The 8,025-nt window shown below is 37.0% G+C and overlaps 1 non-coding gene across 1 annotated transcript; it reads right to left on the bottom strand.

Annotated features, from left to right (window-relative positions):
* Nucleotides 1-2,341: 2,341 nt before the first annotated feature.
* On the bottom strand, nt 2,342-2,445 carry LOC112739350 (small nucleolar RNA R71). The gene has a single exon (XR_003170286.1). It is a non-coding gene; the product is annotated as a small nucleolar RNA R71 (small nucleolar RNA).
* Nucleotides 2,446-8,025: the final 5,580 nt, after the last annotated feature.

The following is an 8,025-nucleotide window of genomic DNA, read 5'->3' as shown; positions in this document are numbered from 1 at the left end:
TTTTTATTAATCTTAATTTCGAAAGAAAAATTTCTTCAAAAAATAAATTATTCTATGTTCTTCAGAATTTTTAAGAAGGAATTCTAGAATCTCATGGAGATGTGTTGAAGCCTGGCTGACTGTAAAGCCATGTCTAAATTCCTTTGGACTGAGGCTTCCTCTTCACATGCTTGAACTATGTATGCTAAAGCTTGGCTGGCCATTGGCCATGTCTAGTGTTTTGGACCGGAGCTTTCACTGAAAGCTTGGCTGGCTAGTAAGCCATGTCTAATTCCTGAACCGGAGCTTTAGACTAACATTGCAAGATTCCTGGAATTCCTATTAAAAATTTTGAAATCCTTATTTTTCTTTTTCAACATAATTTTTGAAAAATCCAAAAAATTTAATAAAATCATAAAATCAAAAATATTTTTTGTGTTTTCTGTTTGAGTCTTGAGTCAAATTTTAAGTATGGTGTCAATTGCATGTTTTTAAAAATTTGTGCATTTTTTCGAAAACTCATGCATATGTTCTTCATGATCTTCAAGTTGTTCTTGATGAATTGCTTTGTTTGATCTTCATATTTTCTTGTTTTGTGTCTTTTCTTGTTTTTCATATGCATTCTTGAATTATTAGTGTCTAAACATGAAAAATCTCTAAGTTTGGTGTCTTGCATGTTTTTCTTTTCTTGAAAATTTTCAAAAATAAGTTCTTGGTGTTCATCTTGACATTCAAAGTGTTCTTGGTGTTCATCCTGACATTCATAGTATTCAATCATGCATCATGCGTTTTGATCCAAAATTTTCATGCATTGAGTCTTTTTGATGTTTTTCTCTCTCATCATTAAAATTCAAAAATCAAATATATATATATATATATATATATATATATATATATATATATATATATATATCTTTCCCTTATTCACTCATAATTTTCGAAAATTTGATTTAATTTAATCAAAAGTTTTTAAAATTTAGTTGTTTCTTATGAGTCAAATCAAATTTTCAATTTAAAAATTCGCTTTTTCAAATCTTTCAAATCTTTTTCATTTTTTCTTTCATATTTTTGAAAATTTTAAATTTTGATTTTCAAAATCTTTTTCTTATTTTCACTTTATATTTTCGAAATTAATGCTAACAATTAATGTGATTGATTCAAAAATTTTTAAGTTTGTTACTTGCCTAGTAAGAAAGGTTCAATCTTTAAATTTTAAAATCATATCTTTTTGTTTCTTGTTAGTCAAGTAATCAACTTTAATTTTTAAAATTAAATCTTTTTAAATTTCTTTTTCAAATCTTTTTCAAAATAAATTTCAATCACATCTTTTTCAAAAATCAATTTCAAAATCTTTTCTAACTTCTTTTCTAACTTCCTATCTATTCAAAAATTGATTTTCAAATCTTTTTCAATTAATCTTATCTTTCTGTTTGATTCTTATCTTTTTCAAAACTACCTAACTAATTTCTTCTCTTCAATTTTCAAAAATCACCTCCCTCTTTTTCAAAATTCTTTTAATTAACTAATTGTTTCAAATTCTAATTTTAATTTTATTTCTTCTCCTTATTTTCGAATTTTAACTTTAATTTAAAATAAAAACAAAAATATTTTTATTTTAATTTATTTAATTTTCAAATTTCCCCCTCCCATCTCCTTCTAATTATTTATTTATTTACTAACACTTCTCTTCATCTCAAAATTTGAACCCTCTTTTCCTCTTGGTGTTCGAATTTCTCTTCTTCTATTCTTTTCTTCTTCTACTTACATAAGGAATCTCTATACTGTGACATAGAGAATTCCATATTTTCTTTTCTGTTTTCTTCTTTTTCATGTGAGCAGGAACAAGGATAAGAACATTCTTGTTGAAGCTGATCCTGAACCTAAAAGGACTCTGAAGAGGAAGCTAAGGGAAGCTAAAGCACAACTCTCTGGAGAAAATCTGACAAAAATTTTTGAAAAAGAAGGAGACATGGCCGAAAATAATAACAATGCAAAGAAGATGCTTGGTGACTTTACTGCACCAAATTCCAATTTACATGGAAGAAGCATCTCAATCCCTGCCATTGGAGCAAACAATTTTGAGCTTAAACCTCAATTAGTTTCTCTGATGCAACAAAACTGCAAGTTTCATGGACTTCCATCAGAAGATCCTTTTCAGTTCTTAACTGAATTCTTACAGATCTGTGATACTGTTAAGACCAATGGGGTTGATCCCAAGGTCTACAGGCTTATGCTTTTCCCGTTTGCTGTAAGAGACAGAGCTAGAATATGGTTGGACTCTCAACCTAAAGATAGCCTGAACTCTTGGGATAAGCTGGTCACGGCTTTCTTAGCCAAGTTCTTTCCTCCTCAAAAGCTTAGTAAGCTTAGAGTGGATGTTCAAACCTTCAGACAGAAAGAAGGTGAATCCCTCTATGAAGCTTGGGAGAGATATAAGCAACTGACCAAAAAGTGTCCTTCTGACATGCTCTCAGAATGGACCATCTTGGATATATTCTATGATGGTCTGTCTGAGTTATCAAAGATGTCATTGGACCATTCTGTAGGTGGATCCATTCACCTAAAGAAAATGCCTGCAGAAGCTCAAGAACTCATTGACATGGTTGCAAATAACCAGTTCATGTACACTTCTGAAAGGAATCCTGTAAGTAATGGGACGCCTCAGAGGAAGGGAGTTCTTGAAATTGATACTCTGAATGCCATATTGGCTCAGAATAAAATATTGACTCAGCAAGTCAATATGATCTCTCAGAGTCTGAATGGATTGAAGGAATCATCCAACAGTACTATAGAGGCATCTTCTGAAGAAGAAGCTTATGATCCTGAGAACCCTGCAATAGCAGAGGTGAATTACAAGGGTGAACCCTATGGAAACACCTATAATCCCTCATGGAGAAATCATCCAAATTTCTCATGGAAGGATCAACAAAAGCCTCAACAAGGCTTTAATAATGGTGGAAGAAACAGGTTTAGCAATAGCAAACCTTTTCCATCATCCACTCAGTAACAGACAGAGAATTCTGAGAAGAATCCTTCTAGCTTAGCAAATATAGTCTCTGATCTATCTAAGGCCACTCTAAATTTCATGAATGAAACAAGGTCCTCCATTAGAAATCTGGAGGTACAAGTGGGCCAGCTGAGTAAAAGGGTCACTGAAACTCCTCCTAGTACTCTCTCAAACAATACAGAAGAAAATCCAAAGAGAGAGTGCAAGGCCATTGAATTGACCATCATGGCCGAACCTACAAGGGAGGAGGAGGACGTGAATCCTAGTGAGGAAGACCTCCTGGGACGTTTAGTGACCAATAAGGAGTTTCCCTTTGAGGAACCAAAGGAATCTGAGGCTCATCTAGAGACCATAGAGATTCTATTGAACCTCCTTCTGCCCTTCATGAGCTCTGATGAGTATTCTGCTTCTGAAGAGAATGAAGACGTCACTGAAGAGCAAGTTGCTAAGTACCTTGGTGCAATCATGAAGCTGAATGCCAAATTATTTGGTAATGAGACTTGGGAAGATGAACCTCCCTTGCTCACCAATGAACTGAATGCATTGGATAGGCAGAAATTACCTCAAAAGAAACAGGATCCTGGTAAATTCCTAATTCCCTGTAACATAGGTACCATGACCTTTGAGAAGGCTCTGTGTGACTTGGGGTCAGGAATAAACTTAATGCCACTCTCTGTAATGGAGAAACTTGGGATCTTTGAGGTACAAGCTGCCAGAATCTCATTAGAAATGGCAGACAACTCAAGAAAATAGGCTTATGGACTAGTAGAGGACGTGTTAGTAAAGATTGAAGGCCTTTACATCCCTGCTGATTTCATAATCCTAGACACTGGGAAGGATGAAGATGAATCCATCATCCTTGGAAGACCCTTCCTAGACACAGCAAGAGTTGTGATTGACGTAGACAGAGGAGAATTAGTCCTTCAACTGAATGAGGACAACCTTGTATTTAAGGCTCAAGGATCTCCTTCTGTAACCATGGAGAGGAAGCATGAAAAGCTTCTCTCACTACAGAGTCAACCAAAGCCCCACAGTCAAACTCTAAGTTTGGTGTTGGGAGGCCACAACCAAACTCTAAGTTTGGTGTTGAACCCCCACATTCAAACTCTAAATTTGGTGTTGGGAGGTTCCAACCTTGCTCTGACTATCTGTGAGGCTCCATGAGAGCCCACTGTCAAGCTATTGACATTAAAGAAGCGCTTGTTGGGAGGCAACCCAATGTTATTCAATTATATCTATTTTATTTTATTGTTATTGCGTGTTTTATTAGGTTGATGATCATGTGGAGTCACAAAAACTACTGAAAAATCAAAAACAGAATGAAAAACAACATTAAAAATAGCACACCCTACAGGAGGAACATTCTGGCGTTTAAACGCCAGAAACAAGCATCTGTCTGGCGTTTAACGCCAGAAACAAGCACCAAGCTGGCATTTAACGCCAGAAACAAGCATCTACCTGGCGTTAAACGCCAGAAACAGGCTACATTTGGGCGTTTAACGCCAGAAACAAGCAGTAGTCTGGCGCTAAACGCCAGGATTGCACAGCAAGGGCGTTTTACACGCCTAATTGGAGCAGGGATGTTAAGTCCTTGGTCCCACTGGATCTGTAGACCCCACAGGATCCCCACCACTTCTTTTCTCCTCTTCACACCTTTTCATAACTCTCTTCCCCAAATACCCTTCACCAATCACCTCAATCACTCTTCTCCATCACCTCTTCACCATTCATATCCATCCACTCTTCCCCATAAACCCCACCTACCTCCAAAATTCAAACTCTTTTCCCTCCCAAACCCAACCCTAATGGCTGAACCCTAACCCTCACCCCACTCCTATATAAACCCCTCATTCTTTCTTTATTTTCACATAACACAACCCTTTCTTCTTCTCTTAGCCGAATACACACCTCTCTCCCTCTCCTCCATTCTTTTTCTTCTTCTCCTTCTTCCTTTCTTCTTTTGCTCGGGGACGAGCAAACATTTTAATTTTGGTGTGGTAAAAGCTCTGCTTTTTATTTTTCCATAACCATTAATATCACCTAAGGCCAAAGAAACCTCAAGAAAGAGGAAAGGGAAGGCAATTGCTTCCACCTCTGAGCCATGAGAGATGGAGAGATTCATCTCAAAGGTCCATCAAGACCACTTCTATGAAGTTGTGGCCAAGAAGAAAGTGATCCCTGAGGTTCCTTTCAAGATCAAAAAGAATGAGTATCCGGAGATCCGACTTGAGATCCAAAGAAGAGGTTGGAAAGTTCTCACCAACCCCATTCAACAAGTCGGGATCTTAATGGTTCAAGAGTTCTATGCAAACGCATAGATCACTAGGAACCATGATCAAAGTGTGAACCCGAATCCAAAGTATTAGCTCACCATGGTTCAGGAGAAATACTTAGATTTCAGTCCGGAAAATGTAAGGCTGGCGTTTAACTTGCCAATGATGGAAGAAAACGCACGCCCCTACACTAGAAGGGTCAACTTTGATCAAAGGTTGGACCAAGTCCTCATGGACATATGTGTAGAAGGAGCTCAATGGAAGGTTGACTCAAGAGGTAAGCCGGTTCAATTAAGAAGACTGGACCTTAAGCCTGTGGCTAGAGGATGGTTGGAGTTCATTCAGCGCTCAATCATTTCTACTAGCAACCGGTCTGAAGTTACTATAGACCGGGCCATCATGATCCGTAGTATCATGATTGGAGAGGAAGTAGAGGTTCATGAGATTATACCTCAAGAACTCTACAAGGTGGCTGACAAGTCATCCACTTTGGCAAGGTTAGCCTTTCTTCATCTCATTTGCCATCTATGTAATTCAGCTAGGATTGACATAGAGGGAGACATCCTCATTGATGAGAATAAGCCCATCACTAAGAAAAGGATGGAGCAAACAAGAGATCATGGACCTCAACAAGAGCATGAGGAAATTCCTCACCATGAAATCCCTGAGATGCCTCATAGGATGCACTTTCCACCACAGAACTATTGGGAGCAAATCAACACCTCCCTAGGAGAATTAAGTTCCAACATGGGACAACTAAGGATGGAGCACCAAGAGCACTCCATCATCCTCCATGAGATTAGAGAAGATCAAAGAGCTATGAGGGAGGAGCAACAAAGACAAGAAAGAGACATAGAGGAGCTCAAGAGCACCATTGGTTCTTCAAGAAGAGGAAGATGCCACCCTCACTAAGGTGGACCCGTTCCTTAATCTCCTTGTTCTTATTTTCCTATTTTTTGGTTTTTGAGCTTTATGTTTTATTTATGTTTGTGTCTTTACTATATGATCATTAGTGCTTAAATGTCTATGTCTTAAAGCTATGAATGTCCTATGACTCCATCATCTCTCTTAAATGAAAACTGTTCTAAAAACAAAAGAACAAGAAGTACATGGTTTCGAATTTATCCTTGAAAATAGTTTAATTATTTTGATGTGGTGGCAATACTTTTTGTTTTCTGAATGAATGCTTGAACAGTGCATATGTCTTTTGATATTGTTATTTATGAATGTTAAAATTGTTGGCTCTTGAAAGAATGAGGAAAAAGGAGAAATGTTATTTGATAATCTGAAAAATTATAAAAATAATTCTTGAAGCAAGGAAAAGCAGTGAAGAACAAAGCTTGCAGAAAAAAAAAGAAACAGAAAAAAATGGCAAAAATAAAAGAAAAAAAGAGAAAGAAAAGAAAAAAAAAGAAAAAAAAAGCAAGCAGAAAAAGCCAATAGCCCTTAAAACCAAAAGGCAAGGGTAATAAAAAGGATCCAAGGCTTTAAGCATCAGTGGATAGGAGGGCCTAAAGGAATAAAATCCTGGCCTAAGCGGCTAAACCAAGCTGTCCCTAACCATGTGCTTGTGGCGTGAAGGTGTCAAGTGAAAGCTTGAGACTGAGCGGTTAAAGTCAAGGTCCAAAGCAAAAAAAAAAAGAGTGAGCTTAAGAACCCTGGACACCTCTAATTGGGGACTTTAGCAAAGCTGAGTCATAATCTGAAAAGGTTCACCCAATTATGTGTCTGTGGCATTTATGTATCCGATGGTAATACTGGAAAACAAAATGCTTAGGGCTACGGCCAAGACTCATAAAGTAGCTGTGTTCAAGAATCAACATACTGAACTAGGAGAATCAATAACACTATCTAAATTCTAAGTTCCTATAGATGCCAATCATTCTGAACTTCAATGGATAAAGTGAGATGCCAAAACTATTCAAGAGGCAAAAAGCTACTAGTCCCGCTCATCTGATTGGAGCTAAGTTTCATTGATATTTTAGAATTTATAGTATATTCTCTTCTTTTTATCCTATTTGATTTTTAGTTGCTTGGGGACAAACAACAATTTAAGTTTGGTGTTGTGATGAGCGGATAATTTATACGCTTTTTGGCATTGTTTTTACATAGTTTTTAGTATTATTTAGTTAGTTTTTAGTATATTTTTATTAGTTTTTAAATAAAAATCACATTTCTGGACTTTACTATGAGTTTGTGTATTTTTCTATGATTTCAGGTAATTTCTGGCTGAAATTGAGGGACCTGAGCAAAAATCTGATTCAGAGGCTGACAAAGGACTGCTGATACTATTGGATTCTGACCTTCCTGCACTCAAAGTGGATTTTCTGGAGCTACAGAACTCCAAATGGCGCGCTCTCAATTGCTTTGGAAAGTAGACATCCAGAGCTTTCCAGCAATATATAATAGTTCATACTTTTCAGGAGTTTAAACGATGCAAACTGGTGTTCAACTCCAGCTTCCTGCCCTATTCTAGAGTTAAACGCTAGAAACAGGTTGCAAAGTGGAGTTAAACACCAGAAACAGGTTATAAATTGGCGTTCAACTCCAAGAGAAGCCTCTACACGTGTAAAGCTCAGTACTCAGCCCAAGCACACACCAAGTGGGCCCCAAAAGTTGATTTCTGCATCATTTACTCATTCCTGTAAATCCTAGTAACTAGTTTAGTATAAACAGGACCCTTTACTATTGTATTAAACCATCTTTGATCAGTTTTATGCTATCTTAGACCTTTATGGAGATTGGCCATTCGGCCATGCTTGGACC

This window comes from Arachis hypogaea, chromosome 13 (assembly GCF_003086295.3).
Source record: "Arachis hypogaea cultivar Tifrunner chromosome 13, arahy.Tifrunner.gnm2.J5K5, whole genome shotgun sequence".
In the NCBI taxonomy this organism is placed as follows: Eukaryota; Viridiplantae; Streptophyta; class Magnoliopsida; order Fabales; family Fabaceae; genus Arachis; species Arachis hypogaea.
The sequence above is the reverse complement of the archived record's forward strand: the minus strand, read 5'-3'. Positions and strand labels throughout refer to the sequence as shown.